The sequence below is a fragment of the Caloenas nicobarica genome, chromosome 23, assembly GCF_036013445.1.
Source record: "Caloenas nicobarica isolate bCalNic1 chromosome 23, bCalNic1.hap1, whole genome shotgun sequence".
Taxonomy (NCBI): Eukaryota; Metazoa; Chordata; class Aves; order Columbiformes; family Columbidae; genus Caloenas; species Caloenas nicobarica.
Genome location: NC_088267.1, coordinates 1,228,927 through 1,249,695, shown reverse-complemented (window position 1 = coordinate 1,249,695; position 20,769 = coordinate 1,228,927). Strand labels below are relative to the sequence as shown.

At 47.3% G+C, this 20,769-nt stretch overlaps 1 long non-coding RNA gene across 1 annotated transcript in view; it reads left to right on the top strand.

Moving 5' to 3' along the window:
* Positions 1–16,493: 16,493 nt before the first annotated feature.
* Positions 16,494–20,769, top strand: part of LOC135997852 (uncharacterized) — a 151,250-nt gene continuing 146,974 nt past the window's right edge. The window contains exon 1 of the long non-coding RNA XR_010607493.1: positions 16,494–16,638. This is a non-coding gene — a long non-coding RNA (uncharacterized LOC135997852). The remainder of the gene's footprint in view (positions 16,639–20,769) is intronic.

The window sequence follows — 20,769 nt, the reverse complement described above, 5'->3', positions numbered from 1 at the left end:
TTTTACCTCCCATAAAGACAAAATTTGGGTATTTCCTTGCATCAAAATGGCTAAGAAAGTATTTTTTTTAAACTCTTCATAATATTTTTGCAAGCTTCTGTTTACCTAATCCGTATGGCCGCATTCTACTTAATTAACAACACTGAACCAAAAAGCCAGGATCATCCAGACTCTTTGCAGATGACTGAGGGGAACTTGTGCTCGTGGATGACATTACAGCTCCACTTTCCCTCCTAGAATAACACAATGAGTGCTCTAATTCCTCGTTTCCTCACAATATTCCTCCTGCATCTGCAGCTGAAGTTCTGGCTGTGAAACATCCCAAACCTGCTCATTGCATTTAAAGGATAACTACTTGCCAGCATGTAGAATATAAGGCTGTGTGCTTGACTAAGGGAAAGCTACTTATAATCCATTAGCAAGCTGCTGGCCTGCCGTTCCTGTGTAATGAGGTAAAAAGCAAGCGTGGAACACCTTTCCCACAGTAACTGCAAATGCTCCCATGTGTTCTTCCCTCTTCAATGATATTTGCTTGTTGCCGATGGAGAATAACATCCCATTGGTAAGGAAGGCCTGAAGAAGCCAAGGAGGGCAGGAGCGTCTGGGGCTGAGGCCTCAAAGGAGCTGCACCTGGGCTCCTATTTTTAGAAGAGATAAAGGTATAAAATGCAGCGTCCAGGCATTGGAACCCTTTCCTGGCCTGCTGCTAAAGCTCTCCAGGCCGGAAGGACTTTATTTTCTGTATCTTCTGATACCTCATTAGATCCAAAGGCTCCTCCAGAGGTGAAACCTTCCCCATCCTTTCTGTTCTTGTAGGCAAACCTCTCAGATGATTCTTTCTTTTCTTCCATTGTTCTTTTTTCTGGAGGTGTTGGTCTATTTAAAAACTAAGTTGTCTTATTTACTGCAGAAACAAGGACACTTCATCTGAGAGAAATGGCAATGTCCAAGTATTATGAGTCTGGCATCACTTCGTTAGAGGAGTTAATTGGAAGGGCAGGGCCTGAGCTGTCAGTTGTGACCAAAGATGTGACCTGGGCTGGACCAGCATGTTCTTCAGAGGGTAATTTGGGAAGGTGTGGGGAGAAATACACCCACTGCCAGCTTTTCCATCTCTTCTTACCATGTTCATCATCAGAGTCTGGTGATGGGGAAGGCAGATGAGACACAAAAATAGTTATTTCAAAAAATCTGGGGAACACTGCCCTTTGGGAATCTGTCATACGGGTGAGAGCTACGTGATGCTACAGAACAAGGTCCTTTAATTTCTGCTTCCTTGAGACAAACATATAAATACTGGAGCGGGTTTTGCCTCAGGTGGGTAGAGGGAAAGGAGGTTTCTCTGTTTGATCTCTCAGCCATCCTTGAGCCCCCTAGGCTAGATACAATCCCATCCCCACTCCAGTGCAGCTTTGGAAAACTTTCCCACAGATGCTTACAGCCAGGATTGCTTCAAATCCACTATGTACCACTTCATTTCACATAATTAGGAGCTGTGACTTCCTTGACCTGACTCTTTGTCTTGAAATGAGATTTTTCAAAGCAGCAGCCCACCAAGGAGAAATTGAAAGCAAACTGATTATCCATGTGGGATGGCTCTGACCTCCTGGTATTAAAGGATTGACCAACTTCTTGCTAAATTCACTTAATCTTCCTTTTTTCCTCCTTTCACTTTTTTTTTTTTAAAAAAAAAGGTCTTAAGGAGAAATACAAATCCACTTATGTATTCAGTGCCCACCGTATTGTAATCGCTTTTGCGTCCTGTGATCCTGAGTTGGGTCTGAACTGAGAGGAAAGGGCAGAGCTGGGTATCAGCTACCGCTGCAAAAATGTTGGGCTTGAATCAGACCAAAGAGTCTCCCACAGTCTGCAGCAAAAACATCAGTGAGCTGCTGGCAAGGAGAAAAGCGAACAGATTTCCCAGTTGAGGGGGATCTTATCTGCGTGCAAAGGTGTTTTATCTGGAAACTGAAGAGAAGAGAGGCTTGAGCTGCGCCTCAAACTGGGGGCAGTGTGTATGGGGACTCAGAAACCAGCCTCTTCCTGAATTCTGCATTTCTACCTTTATTTCGTGCAGGCGCAAGAAAGTACATTACCTAAAATTAGCAGCAGCAGTTTAAGTTGCATATAAAATTAATCTGATTGGATTTTAAAGAGAGGCTTATAATAAACAAGGCTGGGGCTGTTTACAGACCTTGCTGCAATATAATTATATTTTTCAGCATGAGTTGAGAGCTACAGGAGTGGCTGGTCCAGTGGCAGCTTTATTATATTCAGGAAGTCCTAATGAATAGGGAGCAGATTGTAAAATATTGCATATTTTTGTTGTTATTCATGCAGATGAGCTTTGTAGCAAGGAGGTCACTGGCTTTATTGCTCTGGGTTCTCAGGGAAGAGCCAAGAGCTTTGCCAAGATTCGGAAATGAGCTGCTGTGAGGGAAAAGGAGGAGAGAAGGGTCTGACCCAGCCTGGGTTCATTGTTTTGCGGCAGGGGAGGTGCCGTGGGGATGAACTTGACCTTCAGGTCACCTTGGGCCGGTTTCACACCCAGTTCAGCCCCCTGGACTTGCCAGCTGATCCGTGCTGGTGGTGACAACCTTGGCCCCGTTCCGCAGGGTTCCGGCGTCGTTGGGCACCGTGTAAAGCTCTGGACTCGGGGCTCGTGCCCTCAGCCACCCCTACAAACCCCTGCTGCTCCCACCAGGCTGTCTGTCAGGAGGGACAAGGTGTGGGCATGGCCCTGGGGTGAACCGCACCAGCTGGGACCTTTAGATTGTAGGAAGGACTTGGCCACAAGCAGCTGGTGACCGCACTGTGACGGGCAGGATGAAACTGGGGACAAATCCTGTGCCGTGGCACTTCCCACGTGTGAACGTTGACATGGGTGTGCTTGTGGACCTTAGAGCAATTCTCTATTTCCCACCTACCATGCTAATTTTTGTGTCAAGAGAGAGAAATGTGATTGTTGGCTGTTCCTTGCTGGGTTATGTGCAATCTGCAGAGACACGTATTCTAGTTTGACCCATAATGAGAGAGCCTGGGGAGGGCAGAGCAGTGAGCAAGCAAATGTTTAGGTATTTCTTACAACCTTCTGACAGCTGCTGAAAGAGTAGCAAAGATATATATACACAGAGATTACAGGTAAAATGCAAGCTGCAAATACACACGTAAAATTGTGCTTGTCTGTGTTTTATTTTTGTTTTAATGAGCGTTAATAAAGTGATGGAAGAAACCTTTGTGATCTTCTTCAAGTGTTAAAATAGGAGGCAATTAAGGCTGTTAAAAGTTGCCATGGTGGCAGAATAAAGATGGTTTGGGGAGGTGAGTTGTGTTTTCATGCTGATATCTGGGATTGCTGCCTCATTAGTCTTGCTTGCGAGAGCTTGGGACAGTTCTATACCCGTTGCCACTGAACAGCGAGCAGCCTTCACACGCGTGCGCCCAGTTCTGTGCTGGGGGCCCTGGGGGACGTCTCTGCGGGATGGCGCGCAGCTGGGGGTACAGGCAACAAGGGGGACCAGGGAGTTGCACCTGGAGTAGAGTCAGGAGATTAATTAAGAAATAGAAATTATTTGCTAAGGGACTTTTGACAGAATAGGTCTTTGAGCTGGCTCAGGGGATAGCAGGTGAAGGGCTTTGACTTATATGTACCTTAAAGATCCAGTTTCTTGCTGCATAGGACCTCCCCTGCCAAACCGGAAATTCAGCAAGTTGGCTTCATGCTGACTAGAAGCTCCTTGTGCGTGGCGCTCTGTTACCAGACGTTTTGGCATTCCAGTCAGGGTAGTGGGGCAAAATGAGGTCAAGTCTTAGACCTGCGATCGATTGTCTGGCCGGTACTGGGCAGGTTTCCCAGCCTGAGCTCTAATTCCCGAGGTTGTGTCTCCGTGCCAGTCGAAGCTGATTTAGCGATGGATGCTGCTGTCCTGCTCTGCCGAAACATTTCCTTCTGGCACAAGCTTTCCATCCAAAGAATTATCAAGAAACACCCTGACAAAGGGGTGGGTGGTTTCCAATGGCGTTGGGAGGGCAGCTCACTGCAGATGAGAATTGTCAAGTTGGACTTGAGAGCTTGGACTAGTCTTCCTGGGCTAGACCGGCCTCTCCAGGGGGCTGTTCCTCTCGTGCTCAGACAAGCGTTAACAACAGGTCAGCAGAATTGCCCTCTAGCCATCCTATTTTTCTCCATTAACTACAGAAGCACGTTAACTAGCTCGGTCTTAAAAATTAAACTTTAAAATGCACAAAACCAGGCAAGGCAAATACCTTTCCAGGAGGATCCAGCATTTGTAGCCTTGCTGCTGAAGAGCAGTTCAGCTTTTCGTAGCTGTCACCGAAATCCCTTCCTTTGCTTGCTGAATCCTCCATCTCCAGCTGTGTTCTGCCGCGCGCGGTTGTGCTCAGAAGCGCTGATGGAGACGTGGGATCAATTTTGGCATCCCAGTGAAATGCTGAGGAACGTTCGGTTTTTCTTCTCCAAAGCTTTGCTGTGCAGGCTGGGCTGCTCTCTCCGACTCTCCAAACAGATTTACGTTGTCAGTGACGTGTGCAAGTAGGCCAAAATTACTAAAATTACTAAAAATTGGCCCAAATATCCAGCATTCCTAGAAAACGGCTTCTTAAAAGCCCTGATTTTCAGAGGGTCAGTCTGAAACTCTTAGCACCAAATCGCACCTGATTGATGTTCAAAAAGCGATGTGTTATTTACCTGTGGGGTCAATCCTCTGCTGGCCTTGGTTGTTACTAATGTGCTGCTGAATTGAATAGAATGTAGACCCAAGCACTTGTCCAGCTACTGCAGGTCTCTGAACACCTTCGTTGGTCCCTGCTGTCACTTTTCTCCCCCAGGGAGTGCCCGGCCCCGGGCTGGGAGGCAGCGGAGGCCGTTCCCGAGGCGGGATGGGCGATGGATGCGCCGTGGGGTGCGGCTGAGCGTCGCTGCCTGCGCTTGGAGGAGAGCGAGAAAAGCCTCTGGCCTGTTTTATTTGCTGCTGCAGAATAAGACATTTAGACTAAACAATGTTATATAGCTTGTTGGAAAGGAGGAGGGCGTTAAAATTATTCCATCCTGGGGTGCCAAATCATAGAGGAGAGAGAATCCAGTCTGACTTTTCATAAAACCTCTTAGCTGTTTAATATAGTTTGAATCCCATAATCTCTGAGCTTTAGCACAGGGTGAGGAGTTTCAGTTTCCTCAGGCTGCGCAGAGGTTAATCAGAGATGCGTAGATGGCAGGAGCTTGTGACTCCAACTACAAATGTTTTCCCAGCCTCAGATTGCATGTTTCCTCTGCAGAGATCCAGGTTTGGGTGGGCTTTTGGGTTTTTTTTTGCTTCTTTTTCCTTCCTCTTCATACTTTGGGATATCCGGACTGCGGTTGCTGCTCTCCTGTCTGAAGATGGCACTGCAGCATCTCACAAGCCGAATCCCCGTGTTTGCATCTCTCCCAGCTCCTTCAGCCCTAATGACTGTGGGGACCAGCAGCTGAACCCACAGCAGCAGAGAGAGAAACACCCGAGCTTGGAGCAATCGGGAGCGAGGGTGGGGTGCTTGGACGTGAGCTGTGCAAAACCTGCAGCGAGGAAGGGAAAAGCAGGAGAAGATCGTGGATAGAGCCAGAGAATTGGGAATTCAGCCGAGGTGCCGCTTCATCCTCCTCCCGACCCCTTAAAGCTTTGCCACGGGATGCTCGAGCGCCCGATGCGCGTACGAGGCCAAATGGATCACGGGTGCAAACTGGCTCTGTTCCTCTGACTTTGCTGCTCTGCCGGCTGAGGCTCCAGCACTACAAACTTAAAATAAAAAAGGGAGGTGTTGCTGAGAGAGGGACAGAAAGGAAATTCCCATTGACTGAGGTGATTTAAAGGATAAAATTAAAACACTGCAGACATTTCTGTGGCTTGCAGCAGCTGCTGGTTAGTTTTTGTGAATTCTGTGTTGTGTGGGCAGGGAGGCATTGTTTTTCAGCTAGGGAAAAGGAGTTGGAGAAAATGCAGGCAAATATTAAGAAATAAAGGAAAATAAGAAAATGGATGTATGTAGGGGATATTTGAAGTCTGGGGAGCGGGGCTGATGCTGTCGAGCTCGTCTGCAGGGCTGTTAGCAAGGGGAGGGCAGCGTCACCGGAATGGCGTGAAGGATCCTGGATAAATCTGCAGAGAAATGGCAAATGACCAGGGGGAAAGCGCTGCTGTTTTTTGCACACACAGCTCTGAAATACCTTCATCTCCTCCCACCTGGCCTGGTACAAATACTGCTCGTTGGCTCCCGCAGGGCCGGTTCTGCAGCAGCGGGAGGGCTCAGCCGGCTCTGCTGGCGGCTCCTCGCCGTGCTTAAGGAACACGAGCACGTTACCGTTCTGTCCACTGGCTCCCTATTAACTTGGGTGAGAAATCAGCCTGGGCGCGCTTGCCGCAGCGTGTTCCGAGGAGCCGCTGCACCCCGTCCCTCGGCGTGTCCCCGTTGTCACCTGGCGCGGCCCCGTCTGCGAGAGCAGCGCGGTGGGGAGCAGCCTGAGGCTTCATCCCCTGGAGCCTGTGCACAAAGCTCGCGTGTCGAGCAGGAGTGACATGGCAAAGCCATCGGTGGGTCCCTGGGCTTCCCCAGGCCGCTTGTAAGCAGGTGGGGGAATTTAGGGCATGGGAAAAGCAAGCGTGGGGGCTGAAATCCATCGACTGAGCTGCAATCTGAGAAGGGCTGAAATCCATCACAGAGGTGGGTGAATTCAACAAAGGAGGCATTGAGTTCGTGTTAATTCCTTTTTTTTTCCTTTTAAATTCTGAAAGCTTTTGAATGTAGGCAGCTCACAGGGACTTCAGAGCCCTTTTGTTTCTCCAGAGCTGTGCGAACCTTCCTCTGGCTCGTCGGGCTTTGCTGGTGCAGCGAGCCCAGCAGCGCTGTGTGTGCACCGCCGGAGCACGCGGGGTCTGCCCGCTCCCGTGTGCCTCTTGCAAGGCAGCTGCATACAAGCAAAAGGGTTTTCCTCATTGCTGCACATGTGGAGAAAGGGCCACAAAAGAATATAACGTCCAGCTGTTGTAAAGGTCCCAGAGGACATCAGTCTGTGATCCCTCGCACCGCAGCACCAGCCAGGAATGGGGTGCAGGATCTGATTAATCAGGATCTTGTTGCTGTAGTATTAGTGCATGTTAACGAGGGTTATTGGTACAGAAGTCTTAGCATAGTTATCCAGAGATGCTGGTGGGCGCAGCGCTGCCCTGTGCCCAGGTGCCCAGTGCAGGGGAGAGAAATTAATTCCCTAGAAGGATGTGGAACAAGTTGGTGAAATCTGGGGATACGTCCAGAGCCCATGAAAGAAGATCCCACCCCTGGCTGACCTGAGACCTATGGGAAATTCAAAACCAGCCTCTGAAGCTTTCATCACTGAAAGCCCATTGAAACATTTCCAACAACTTAGCAAAGATTTTGCGATGGAGTGTTAGGCGAGTCCCTGCCCACAGCTCCCCGCAGTTTCCCTTTATTCACATGAGGAGCCTTGGTTGAGTCCCAGATTTTGCCTTAATGCATATAAACCTTTGTGCAACGCTTGCCATGGGCCTTTCGAATGCCAGATGTGAGACCCTGCTCACATCTGCTTTCTGTCCAGTGCAGGCTGCTGTTACTGGAAAAGCTCTTTGCCATCTCCTTTCATCGCTGCCTGAGACCTTTCCCATCAGTTACCCTGCGCAGCACAGGAACAGCAGGTAATCTATATGTACAGTAAATTGACTTTAGCTTTTGCCTTGAGCAGCTAAAGATGAAACAAGAAAAGAGGGCAAACACTGATTAAAAACAAGTTATAACCTCTGTTGCAAAAGGGACAGCCTGTCATCAGAGCATCTTCTGCCATACTCTGTGTCTCCACTGCAGAGTAAACAATTCTGTCCTCGCTTGTGAATTGAAACACCTGAACTAAGTGGCCTCTACTTTGAAGAAATTGCAGGTTCATTCTGGGGAGGAACGGGCAATTTTCCTCTGAGAGAAAATTGTTAAATGTCAGTCATCCTCATGTGGTGTCCACAGAAGCGAGGCAGTTTCTGCGGGTCCGGGAATATGTTTTGGCAGGGTAATGAAGTGCAATAGCAACGCTTAATTCGTGAACCAGCGTGGCCCCCAGGCAGAGGTGGTGGCTGGATGGTGCCGCAGGAGCAACAGGACAGGGAAGTTCAAAGGGGCTTTTGCTCGCTGGGTGCGGGGGGTGGGAGGCTTGGGGTGGGATGTCCCTGTGCAGGGTCTGCCTGGGGCTGAGCTGGAATAATGGGATTTCTCTGGGTCTGTCCCAGCCTGACATCTCCCCATGTTGATATAGATGCTGTGAACTCTTCTCCAGTTCTGCTGTGGGGTGAGGCAAACCTTTATTGTGCAAATCACAGGATCATAGAGTCATCTTGGTTGGCAGAGCCCCTTAATACCTTCTATTCCACCCGTCCCCCAGCCCTGGCCCTGCCCCATGTCCTGAGAACCTCATCTCCGTCTGTCCAACCCTCCAGGGATGGTGGCTCCGCTGCCCTGGGCAGCCTGTTCCAGTGCCCCACAGCCCTTTCCAAATAGTGGATCCCTTTAGGCTGTTTCCCCTCTCCCGTCCGTCTGTCTGTCCCCAGCCGTGCTGGCGGCCGTGGGCAGCGAGGACCAGCCAGCCCCTTCACTTCAGTAGAGATGCACTTGTGCAATCAGACCCGCTCGCTCTGAAGTGATTAGGAAGAATTATCCTAGATTTGTTTGTTTTATTCACTGTAGACCTCTGTATTTCTCTTCTTTTTCTAGCTATTGATTTGAACTCCAGACATTACGTCGTGGCGAAATCTAAATTCTTATCCAGGCTCCATCGTTCTTGTGTTCAGGCATGTCATAGACATCCTTCTCATCTGCTAGGAGGAATTTAGCTGTGAAGTCTTTCAGAGATGTCAGCTCTGGGGGGAGTGTGGCCGCAAGTGACCGAGTTAGAGCCGCAGAGAGGTTGTGCGCTGATGGGGACAAAGTCGAAATCTGGCATCCTTCAAAACACGGCTCAGCTCCTGCCCAGCCCTGTTTAGCAGGTGCCTCCATTGCACTGCAGCTGTTTGTCTCCAGGAGAAAATGGATTAGTATTTTGCTTTAGGTAGGGAAGGTTAGAAATTCACCTTCAAGAAACCATTGAAGGCTTTAAATCTGAAGCAGAGAAATCAGCTCCTACTTGTGCTAAGCAAGCCCCATAATCCTGGAGCAGGATTTGCTGAGAACCTGAGCCAGGACAGGTCTGTCAGTCTGGTTTTGGAGGTACGTGCTCTCATATTGGGCAACACGATGAAATTATGATATTTGAGTCTCTAGGGCTCTAGTGTTAGTTATTTATTTGGCCTGGAAGAAAGAGGATTTGAATCAGGGTCCCATAATAGATGTAAAGCAAGAAAACTGTCTTTAATTCAGGTTCTGATTCATTTGATGTGTAGGTACCTCTGGGGGCTTCCCGACTGTCACCATGAACTCAGATAAATCAAAGAGTGTGGATAAAGGAGGGAGGGAAGGAAATTATTTTTCTTGTTTTGCACTGTTAGGGAAACAAAGACCTCTGAAGCTTTCTTTGATATTTTTGAATGTGAGATCTGTTCTTGGTTTAGGTGTTGTGGGGGGGGGTTGAATAAACAAGCAGATGTGTTCACTTGCCCTGTCGCCTCAGGTTCAAACATCCACTAATGAAAATAAATTTGTCAATGTAAAATGACACGTTACCAGTAAGTCAGATTTAGGTATCTAGTTCTGGGATACAGTATATGCTCTTGCTGTGGGAGTTCCTTTGCAAATAAGAGGTTTTCAAGGTGGATCAGATGCCAGGAAAGGACGTTGGGGAGCCTGGATCTGCGGCTGGGTCCGTCCAGGTCCTTCCCGGACCTCGGGAAACGCTTGGAGCTTTCACTGAAATGGGTCTGTTCCCGCAAAGGGGACCGGATTTGACAAATAGCCTCTTTCCAGCAATCTTCTATATTATTTTAAAAAAATAACGATTAAGAAGGTATCTAATAAATGACGTCTCAATCTCCTGAGCCATCTCGGTGCTGTGACTGCCCAGCCCGGCGGAGCCGCCTTCGCCTCCCGCAGAGCGGCCAAACCCTTTCCTGCTCCTTCCCATTTATCTTCGCTGCAGACGGGCGGGAATCATCAGTCAGCGCACAGAGCTCGGCGGTGATTGATACCAACGGGCCATTGATTGTGTTGAACAGACAGGAATTTCTGTCACTGGCTTCCCTCCCCTTAGGTTTTTCAAGTCATTTCTGCCATTTGCTCAGTCTCTTGCACCTGTCTCCTGACCATTAATGCCATATTCGCTCTGTCCGACCATCTTATTCCCCTTAAAGCGGGCATATCACTGGCCAGCTGGAAAATATATCACTAGCTCAAGGGGGAAAAAATAAAAAAAGGGGAGGAAGGGTGGACCATGAGATGGTGCCCTGGCCGCTGTGGAGTCAGGAGGTGACTCTCTATCTGTCCCTTCCACAAAAACCACAGTACATTGCTGTACATTGTTTGTACTTTTATCTTGTGTTTTCCTCTCCATATCTGTGCGTTATTCATAATAGCCAAGGCATAGACACATAAGCATCATATTTTCCCACTTCTCTGATATGATCTGCCAGAACAGAAATGTTGTAGCTGAGAAAGTTCCTGAGGAGCTCAGCACTAATATCAGAGCTTGATACAGTGGCTGAAATAAAATTGCTTTTTCTAGGAAGAAACATTCTTCAGCAAAAGACAGAGGGCTTGAGTTGATGCATCTGGGAATAAGATTAGATTGTTGGTGGGGACCTGACATATTTTGTTGATCGCAACCAAAACTAAGGCAAGCGGGGAAGAGCCAAGAGAGGAGCAGCTTGTGCCTGAAGAGCCCAGCGCGTGGTCCGTGTAACCGGGACCGGTACAGAGATGTCCCGCTGGCTTTTCTCTGGGTGGAGGGATGAAGAACCTCTTGGAAGAAGAGGTTTTGAGGGGGGGAAGAGCAGATGCACTTTGTGAAAAGCTCGTGTGCTCGGTTCTGGTGGGAGTTTCAAGTCTGAGTGCCAGGAGGACCTGAAGTGCTGCAATACGGGGTGTTTGCTCTGAACGTTCGGTTCAAACCTGGAGCAGAGTCACACAGGAGATAATGGACTCGGTTCAGCAGACTCGAATGAGGAGGATATTGGAGCTAAACTTGAGAGAGCTGGCATGAAAAGAATCCTGCTTTAGCCAAAGAAAATCTGAGAAACCTCGGTGCTTCTTGTACAAAATCCAATAAGAGATGCAAAAGCTGCTTCTTGCAAGGTTTGCTGATTTTACCGGGAACGTTTCACAGAGCTGCAAGAGGGTAAAATGCATCTCTTAAGTCTGGCTTTTTTTAAGGTTGAAAGCTGCTTCTCTTTTTACCACTTTTTATGAATATGAGGGTTAAATGAGCAGCGATCGGTCTTTAGTTTGGCTTTTGCCAGCTTGGAATAGGCCAGTGATTTTTCTGTCCTCAGAGCAAGGATTTTTTTCATATGAATTTAATATACAGTGGAGGTTTTAGAGCAAAGGGGGGTGGGGTACCAAGCACTTTGCAGTGCTGCGGTGTTGGCGTGATGAGACTTTCTCCTACATCGCAGCCCAAGATCAGCTGAGATGCTGAAGTAAGGTCAGTCAACATTTATTCTAGCTTGTGTAGCTCAAAAAATACCACTGTGAAATGCCTGAAAGTATTCCTGGGCAAATGCAGCTTATGCCTAAAACCTCTTGTATAAAAACACAATATCAGGTAATTTTTCTTTATAAAATTATAGATTTTCCTAGCTGTTCTTGGTTGCAAAAGGAAGGTTTAGCGGGTGAGCCCCATGTCACAGGCAGAGCTCTGGCTGGGTGTGCAGCTTGAAAAATAGTTCTGAGGGGTCTAAATGTCCCTGTTCACTGAAGTGATGAGTTAATGCTGAAATGTGGTCACCTGGGCAGTGACAGAGCTCCAGGACAAGGTATTTTTCTCCAGGATCTGAGAATACTCCACCCCCTCAGAGCATCGTGCTGTTTACTAGCTGTCTTAGGTTTAAATACTCTGAATAAAAATATCAAAGGTGAATTTATTTACAGAGAGAATGTGACCAATGCAATCTGGAAAAAGATAAACAACTGGCTCCGTATGAAATGTAAAATAGCTCTTAAATATCCTCTTTAAACACAGTGCAACGGGCCGGGGAGAGCGATGTGTCTCCTGACAGCTCGGGTAGGAGACGGTTCCTGGGGTCGGTGAGCTGTGAAAGACTCGCGTTTCCTCCCATTTAATTGCTCTGTAAAAATATGAAGCGAGTAGCGCACTTTCCAAAGGTCACCTGAAAAATAGCAAAATCCACAAAATCCTTCCAGCTGGGATTCCTCCCCTGCGCTGGGAAGATGCGGAGGAGCAGAGCTCAGGTACCTCAGCTCTTAGTTCCGTCCAGTCTCTGCCTTATCCCTTTTCCGGCTCCTTTTCATTTATTATTTCGCTGCACTGTTGTACCATGAAGTCAGAAACATCTGAAGCCTCCTCTGCTGTTCATATGCACTTAATCTTGCAATAGGAATGCAGGGAAAATCCATGAGCTATTACTTCTGAGGCATGAAAAGGAAATTACCGTTGAATTACCTGAAGTTGTACCAGAAATAACATTACAGAGTCCATGTAAAAAAATTCAGGCAGGTTTTACGGGTGGATTCAGGAGGTACTTGCAGAGTAGTTTCCTGGGATAGGCTGCTAAATAAAGTTATACATAACTGAAAGGACGCAGCCATGTAGAAGACATCCTCAGTGGAGGCACCGAGAATAATTTTCCCTCTTATAAGCCTAATTTAATTCATGTTTTTCTTAGTCAATTAAGACAAAACTGCACTATCAATATTAACGGATACAAGCCTAGAAGGTCCCATACTTAGTAAAGAGATGATCAGAAGAAAATGGTACTGTTAATAATCTTTCAAAGGGTACCAGATGCTCGCAAACTCAGCAACTGAGAGCGTATCGTTGTTTTGGTTTTTAAATTATGACATGCAATTTTAGAACAATTTGCGGCATAATTAGAAGTGGTTAATTAAAGCGTGACTTGCTTTCAACATCAAACTGCGTTTGCGCTGTGGATTTGGAGGCCGGCGCTGTCTGGTGGGTCTGTGCCCAGTACCTGGTTTGAGGGGCGGCCGGTGTCCGCGGGCTCCAGGATGAAGTGAGGTGCTGCAGAAAGTCCCCGTTCCAGCCTGCTGTGCTCTGAGAAGAGCCGGTCACATTTATTTTGTGGGTTCTGATTATCCAATTTAATTTCTGGGGAAAACGTGTTCAGTCTTTCCCCTCTTCACGCAGCAGGTACATGCACGTGGAAAAGCTTTCTTTGACTTATTGGTAATGGCAACACTGGTTTTTGTTCTAGCAAGTAACCCTGGTGGGCAAAGGTTCAGAATTTCACTGGTAACTCAAGAAAGATCTGCTGTAATATTCGTTTTTATGTGATTTTAATGTGAGTAAGGTTTTTATTTTCTGTGCTTGTCTGTTCTGCGGCTCCGTGTGAACATTGTCAGTCTGGTCTTAAAAACCCAGTTCAAACCCTTGTGTCTGATTTGGGCTGTGTGGTAAAACATGCCAGAGTCCTGCAGGCTGGTTAGATCTTTGATTCACGGCCTGTTTCCCCTCAAAATGTGGTTCAATGCGCTAACCAGGGTCAAGGATAAAGCAAACTCTGGGACTCTAGCAACTTAATGTAATCTCTCTAATTGAAAAGCTTGTCAGGTGTCTCATTAAGCATGCAAGCATTGAGATTAGCAGCAATGCAATTATATTAATCCTCATCTTAATACAAGTGGCAAAATGTGGGAACTTTTTGGTATTTATCAAAGAATTGATTTCACTCTGGGAAGCCTTTTTTTAATGCTTTTACCGAAAGCTGACGTGCCCGGTCCCAAAGCGGCCCTGGCCTGACTGAGCTGTAGTGCTGCGCTTCCAGCATCAGCAGACGAGGAAACATTCCACCCTCCGTGATTCCTTACGTTTCGTCTTCACCTCTCACCACCTCCCCTTCCCTCAGCAAATAAAATCCGTAACGTTAGTAACCAGTTGCTCACGGGAGAGGATGAATATTGAGGATGTTTTTCCACTCATTTGCTTAGCAATTAGGAGTGACGAAGGAAGTCAGCAAAGTCACATCTTATCTCCATACATCTCCCTTGACTCTGTTAAGTGCTCAGATCAATCGTGTGTTAGCAGATTGTTGGGACATTTACCGGTGCAGCAGATGTAGCTGGGATGTAACTGGAAGAGTCATCGGCAGGTGCGTCCCATCTTCTCGCTCCTAAACGTTCAACTTGACGATGTGCTCGGCTGCTCCAGCTCTGGCGCAGCGCTGTGCTCCCGGCCCGGGGAGTACGCTGCAAAGCGGCTGGGCTATTTCTGAACGCGGGTTCCAGCACACCTAACCCTTAATGACCCGTATGGACTGCATCTGCAGTCAGTGCTGATGGGTTTTGGGTCATCTCCTGTTTGTAATTGTGCACCCGAGCTCACTATGTACCATCTACAGAAAATGAAGTACTTGAGAAACCCCTTGGGCAGAAGGAACACCAGCTTCTGTGGCTGTGGGGAAGATCTCAGGATATTTGGATGTTGCTCTGATTTTGTGTGTACCCAACACCAGCAATGTGGCATCTGGACAACCTTACTGATGGAGGTTAAACTGCTGCGAGAGTTTAGGCAAGACTGGGGAAGAGCTTAAATAATTGTATTTGGGATTTAGCGTCTTGCAACGGCAAGAACTCCGACTGACGTGAGATATCAGCAGGATGAATATCTCCAGTTGAGATCTCCACCTTGGGGTCCCAGGGTCCCTTTAAAGGCAGTGGAAAGAAATGGGCACATAGAGGAAGAGATTTGCTGTCAGACGTGACGTTGGAACAAGATGGCAAGTGACATTGGTCCCACGTGTATTTCCTGTGGGATGTAGCTACGCAGAGAGATATGCAATCGGATCCGATGTAGGTGCTGGAATTCCTGTGAATTCTGCCCAGCTCCAGGAAGGAGTCACTGCATGGTTGTTTGTCGAATGGAGTTTTAGGCATTTAATTGGGGGTTGCCTCTAGAGATCAGGTCGGCCTGCCCGTCGTCCTCTGGAAATACCTGTCTGTACCCATTGACCACGAAGGGAATGTCAGGCAACTGCACTCCAAACTTCATTTCAAATAGATTACATGGAACACATCCAGACGTGTAATTTTGGCTCCCTGTCTAGCCAGGGATGTTTTATTTGTCCATCATTTTGTCCACCTTCTTGCTTGAATAAAGGGTATACACATCTCAGGAACCACCGTTAGGTGCTCTAATGTTGACAGCGATGTTCCTTAGCCTGGAAGGGAGAGGGAAATCAGATGACTAAGAGCTGAAGTTTGGTAGGATCACCCAGCGTGCTCACCGGGCTGCGGTGTCTGGCAGCAGCGCGGTGCTGCCCCCGCGTTTGGAGCAGTGTCCCCCTGGGGCAGGACCTGTCGCCTCGGGAGGGACCGCGGAGCCGGGGCTGCTGGAGCAGATCGATGTTTAACGTCCAGCAGGCCGAGTACAGCAGAGCCACCCCCTGCCTCTTGAATTGCACATGATCTCGTCGTACATTGGTATCTTGCCTGGCACAGCAGGATTTTAGTACACGAGCAGAACTCCTGTATCCGAACATAATACAAATGATAGCAATAAGGTAATAATGATACTAAACTCCAGAAATGGTTGGTAGCACAGCAGGTGTGCAGATCCTGGCTGTATCCCTAGCGTTTGTTAGTCATGCAATTAAACCTTTTTTCCACCTCCTTCTTCTTTGAGATTGCACAAGGTTAATTTTAAAATAGCCAACAAGATGATGGAAAATGAGTATACAAGTTAGTCCTGGAGCAAAACGTCCAGCTGCTTGCTTCAGCCCGCGCTGTAAATGAGCCTGTGTGTTCTCGGAGAATATGCCACCAATACAACCTTAACTTATCGAGTTGCAAATGTCAGTGCTGTAACAACTGAATTTAACGTGGGGAGATGTTGAACAGCAGGTTACTGCAAGTTCAGCTCAAAAAGAAACCCTTCACTGCTATTAACAATTCTAGTGTTCCATGAAAAAAGAAGAAGAACGGGATCAAATAGTCATTATCTGAATTGGCCAACCAAATGCAAGACTAGCGACCAGGCAGTTTTTAGTAGGTCAGCTATCTATTTAAAGTAATTTGAATTATCTAAGGATAATTGTAATCCAGTGTTCATCCATTGCTTTCACTTTTGGGTCTTAAATTATTATATCCATGGCTCTGCCTCACATTGATTTGGTGACCTATGAGACCTTCAGCTTTCCTGCCTGCAACAGGTCATGGTATTATTTTCCATCAAATTATAACATATGTAGTCACAGGTTCTTCAAATGCAATTGGCTTGGCTGTGTGACAGCTGGAAGGAAAGCTATTGCCTCAATTTTATCTGGGGCTATTTATATTCAGGTCTGCAACTTAACACTCTTTCTTTTATTGGTGTTGCTCTGCTTACCAAGAAAAAGCAGCAGCCCTCTTTTGCATGGGACTATTGATTATTTTTTTTCTTTTCCGACATGAGGTGCCAACGCTGGGGGCTTTCTGAAAAAATGTGCAGTGTTGCAACGCGTGTGTCATTAGTCACTGGGAAACAAGGTAAGCGAGTTCTTACACTGTCCACAAGTTTCACCAGAAAATGTTCTTTTTCTAACAAGAGATCTGAATGCGGTTAGCATTTGACTTAGCCCACAGCAGACAATTTATTCGATAAACTGCATTCAACCTTTATTGCCACCTCTTGAAAGCGAGCAATTAAGGCAAAGAAAGAAACTCAGGAAACATCACAATGAACCGCAGCTGTATGATCGACACATCTCCCTGCAAGGCTGCCATGTAGCTTGTGGGGCGTTTTACTGCGCTCCCAGGAACAGCGTTCACAGCCGCCCGCATCAGTGGCGCAGAGCGGAAGTTTCTCTTTGAATTACTCGGTTAATCTTTGGTTTTGTGGTAGGTTGCACATTCAAGGTGTAGCTTTGGGGCTGGTGCATCCTTAGAGAGTCTTAAGCGTGTGGAAAATCTCTGCTGCTGCCCCAGAGGGGTTTTTGGGGCTGCAACAAGGACCTTTGCGTGGGAGTACAGAGGAGGTACCTGGAAGGAGGTTGGAGCATGGAACGGGTTGGGTTCTTCTCCCAGTTAACAAGCGACAGGATGGGGAACCTCTGTCGTCTTCTTGGGGACTCTGATCCCATGGAGCCCTTGGACAACATCTTGTCTTGCAAGGATTTGTCAGGTTGTGCCAACATTTTGGATCTTTGATCCTTTTTCACATGTTGGGCTCAGTCCTGCCTCTTGTCCACCACGGCTGGGCAAAGAGAACATCCAGCCTTGAGCAGGCAAATTCCTGCATTTGGGCTGAACCAAGAATGGAGCCAGGCAGGACCCCCCCGGGTTAACAAAGCCTTCTGGCCCCTCTTTCCGGGCTGACGGCAGCGCAGCCGTGTGAAGAGCTTCGGCCCAGATTGTCTGAGCTTCATCATTTCTGAACACTTACCAGGTCCTTCAGGAGCACTTTGTGCAGGAGTAAAATTCGGGGGTCATTAAGTTTCCCATTAGATCTCAAGGAGACAGGCTATCATTGGGGCAAATGAGACGTAGCACATGATTTCTGAGATTTTTCGCTTGTGTGTTGTGTGTTTTTTCTTTTTTTAATGTAAGATTTATTAAGGACTCCAAAACTCCAGGCAAAAAGAGTTTCTTTTCCTACTATGGCACAAGAAATCAAAAGGTTAATCCTTGCAGGGTTTCAGACCATTGTGTTTGCTCCAGCTTTTGTGAATCTTTTTGTTTATGGAAAACTTGCGAAATCATACAGAAGTGATAAGTGCTGCAAAATGTCTGTGTCTCCCTGTACTCTCTCGCATACCTGATCCATCTCCCATAGCCTTTCTTTCCTGGTCCTTCTACATGTTCTGTTTTTGCACGAAATGGAAGTAAAAGACAGCGTAAAAAAAAGTTTGAAGTGTCGTAACTCCCAGCCAGTTCTGTGTATGGGTTTAAACAGCTCTCCCTGCCCTCTGGCTCATGGGTGGTGTGACACGGTTGATACCCCAGTGTCACGGGGTCTCCACGGTGACCTGGAGATGGAGACACAAACTGCACAAGCTACAGGGCTCATGAGCTGGGCAGCCAAAGCCCAAGTCAAACTGCTCACTTTGACAAACCAAAACGAAGGACGTAAAAATAGATCTTCACTCTAGAATGAAAGGAAAAAAAGTAGTTTGATTTGGGGGATTTTTTGCTATTGATCTGGGGTGATAAAAGGATATTGTGGGGTTTCGTGTTGCTGTAGGAATGACATCCACATTTCACTATCGCCTTCTCTGCAGAGACTTCTTCAGCGTGGGCTTTGCTGCAGGATTTCTGTGCTTTCCCGTGGGGTTCGCTCTGCCCAGGTCTCCTCCATGAGTCGGACCAGCTTTTGAAGGGCAGGTTGCCCCTGGAACTCCAGCGAGCTGTTGAATTTAGAAGGCAATTATTTTGATATGTAAATGAAACAATGGGAGGAAAAAGGTATCAGTTTTGAAATGTGATCAGGACCAAAGATAAAAAAGGCTTCTCATCTACTCTCCAATAACTGTATTTTTAATCATGCCCTTGGCATGGGATACGTGGCTGTTTCCTTAGCAAGCCACTGGTACCATCACCCCCAAGGCTGGGAGGAAGGTCGTGTAATTTGCCTCTGCAATGGCAAAAAAAGGGTGGTAAAATCTGAGTGTGCTTAATGGCTCGGCAGATTATTAATGAGATATGGAGCTTTTCAAATGTAATTCCCTAGGTTTAAATCCATGCCCTGTCAGCAGCTGGAAAAAGACCCAAGGAAATTCAGTTTATGTTCTCAGCCTGGTTCCTGGAAGATGAAAAGCTGCACTAAAAGTTGGCACTAATTAGCACTCCCAAATAGTGGGGCCAGGATGGGAGATTGAGCAAAAGGGCTGGGGTGGGATGGGGACCAGCCACAGACATCTTGTTCTCACTGACCCACCTCGGACAGCCCATCTGGAGCTCCCTGCTGAGATCGTCCCTAATCAGGGAACACTGCCCAGGCACAGGCGCAAGGAAACCCAAAACCTGGTGGTTTCAATGGGCCAAGAAAGGATGGAAAAAAACCCAGATGCAGCAGGGAGAGAGTCAGAGCCAGGACCCACCATCTGATCCTGTTCTCCTGTCCCACCTGTGCTGGCTGCTGCTCCCCGCCTCTCACCAGCTGCGAACCTGCCTGGAAATGGGTGCAAGGTGCATTTTCCCCTAGTATTTGTGAATACTAGTTTTATCAGCTGGGGTAGCCTGGATCCTGCTCTGAGACGTATTTCCCAGCAGTGACTACATCTTAGCGTAGAAACCGATTAGGATAATAAATAAAGTTCAGTACTGTACGTGGAGTTTCTTCTGTCGGTGGCAGTTAATCACGGCTCTGGGCTCGGGCCAGCGCGTCCCGCTGCAGCAGAGCAGGCGATGGGGCAGCACCGCGGTCCCACCAGCGCTCCAGCCGGGTGCCTCATCCTGCCCTGCTCCATCGCTTGTTCCCGGGGGTTTTTCACACCAGCTCTGCCTTTACTGCTAAAAGAACTGAAGACAGACCTCGGTGCACATCCTAAGCCAGAGCTTTCTGCTCTGAAATTCCCTGGCGAGGGAGAGGCATCAAACTGATCTCAATCACGCTGGGACAGGCTGGAGTGTGTAAGGCATCCATCACATCGGCTGCTCTTATCCTGTGCTAATATTACTGTTCTTTGGAGTCTTTTATCTTTAAATAGTAATCATTATCTGTAAAGCAAATAAACAATCAAAATCTCTAAAAGCTACTACACTGTATTTAAGAGCGGGCAGTCCAGCTACTTAGAGACCTCAGCCATCTCATTAGTGCAAGTGAATGTCCGAGCTCTTCTTTCTCCATTAATCTTCTTTAATCCACTGAAGGCTTGTAGGATTACAGTTAGTGGTCATTCAATAATTTCAGAAGCCTTGGTGTGCCCAGCAGCGCAAGCTGTGGCACCGGCTCGCTGAGCAGAGCTCGGATTCCACGTGATGGAAGAAGAGGGAGCAATTCTCAGGTCAAGGGAATACCCGGCTGGCAAAGGCGCATAAATGTCGTTCAGTTTGCAAAAGTTAAACCAAGGTTCCAGCGAGTCCTGGGGTTTGTTTTGAAATCATGATGCTCAACATTTGCAGGTTCTTTTTGCTTGGCCTTTATTTTCTGCAGCTTTATGCGCCAGCACTTCATCCTACTTACTGCAGCCTTCCCAGGTTGAGTGTCTGCCCTAAGCCCGTTGTGGACTGTGGAGAGAAACAAGAACAGCCTGATCCACCTACCTTGGGAATGGTTCCTGTCTTAAGAGGTGCGAGAATATGAGTCCAGGGGACTGTGTTAGACTAGCTGCTTAAATTTAAAATTAATCCTACACTGACATTATTTTTGTATTATTAGTACTTTAGTCAAACTAGGTCTGATACTGGCAGGAAATTTCCCTTGGAGCTGTTTTCAAGCCAGGCAGCAATATTAGACAACATATTCCCTTAGAATAATTTGTCTATTTATGCATAGGACTGCAGCAATATGGGAGAATATGATTTAACAGCAAAAGATATGCTCAGGTATTTCTCCCTTCCGGTTTAATTCTGTTCAAGTTTATCATGGATTTCTATACTTTTTAGGACCATGTTATTAAAAGACAGAATAAAAGCCAAGAAGGCTCTTGGAGTGGTTAGGACATTAGAATAAGGGTCTTT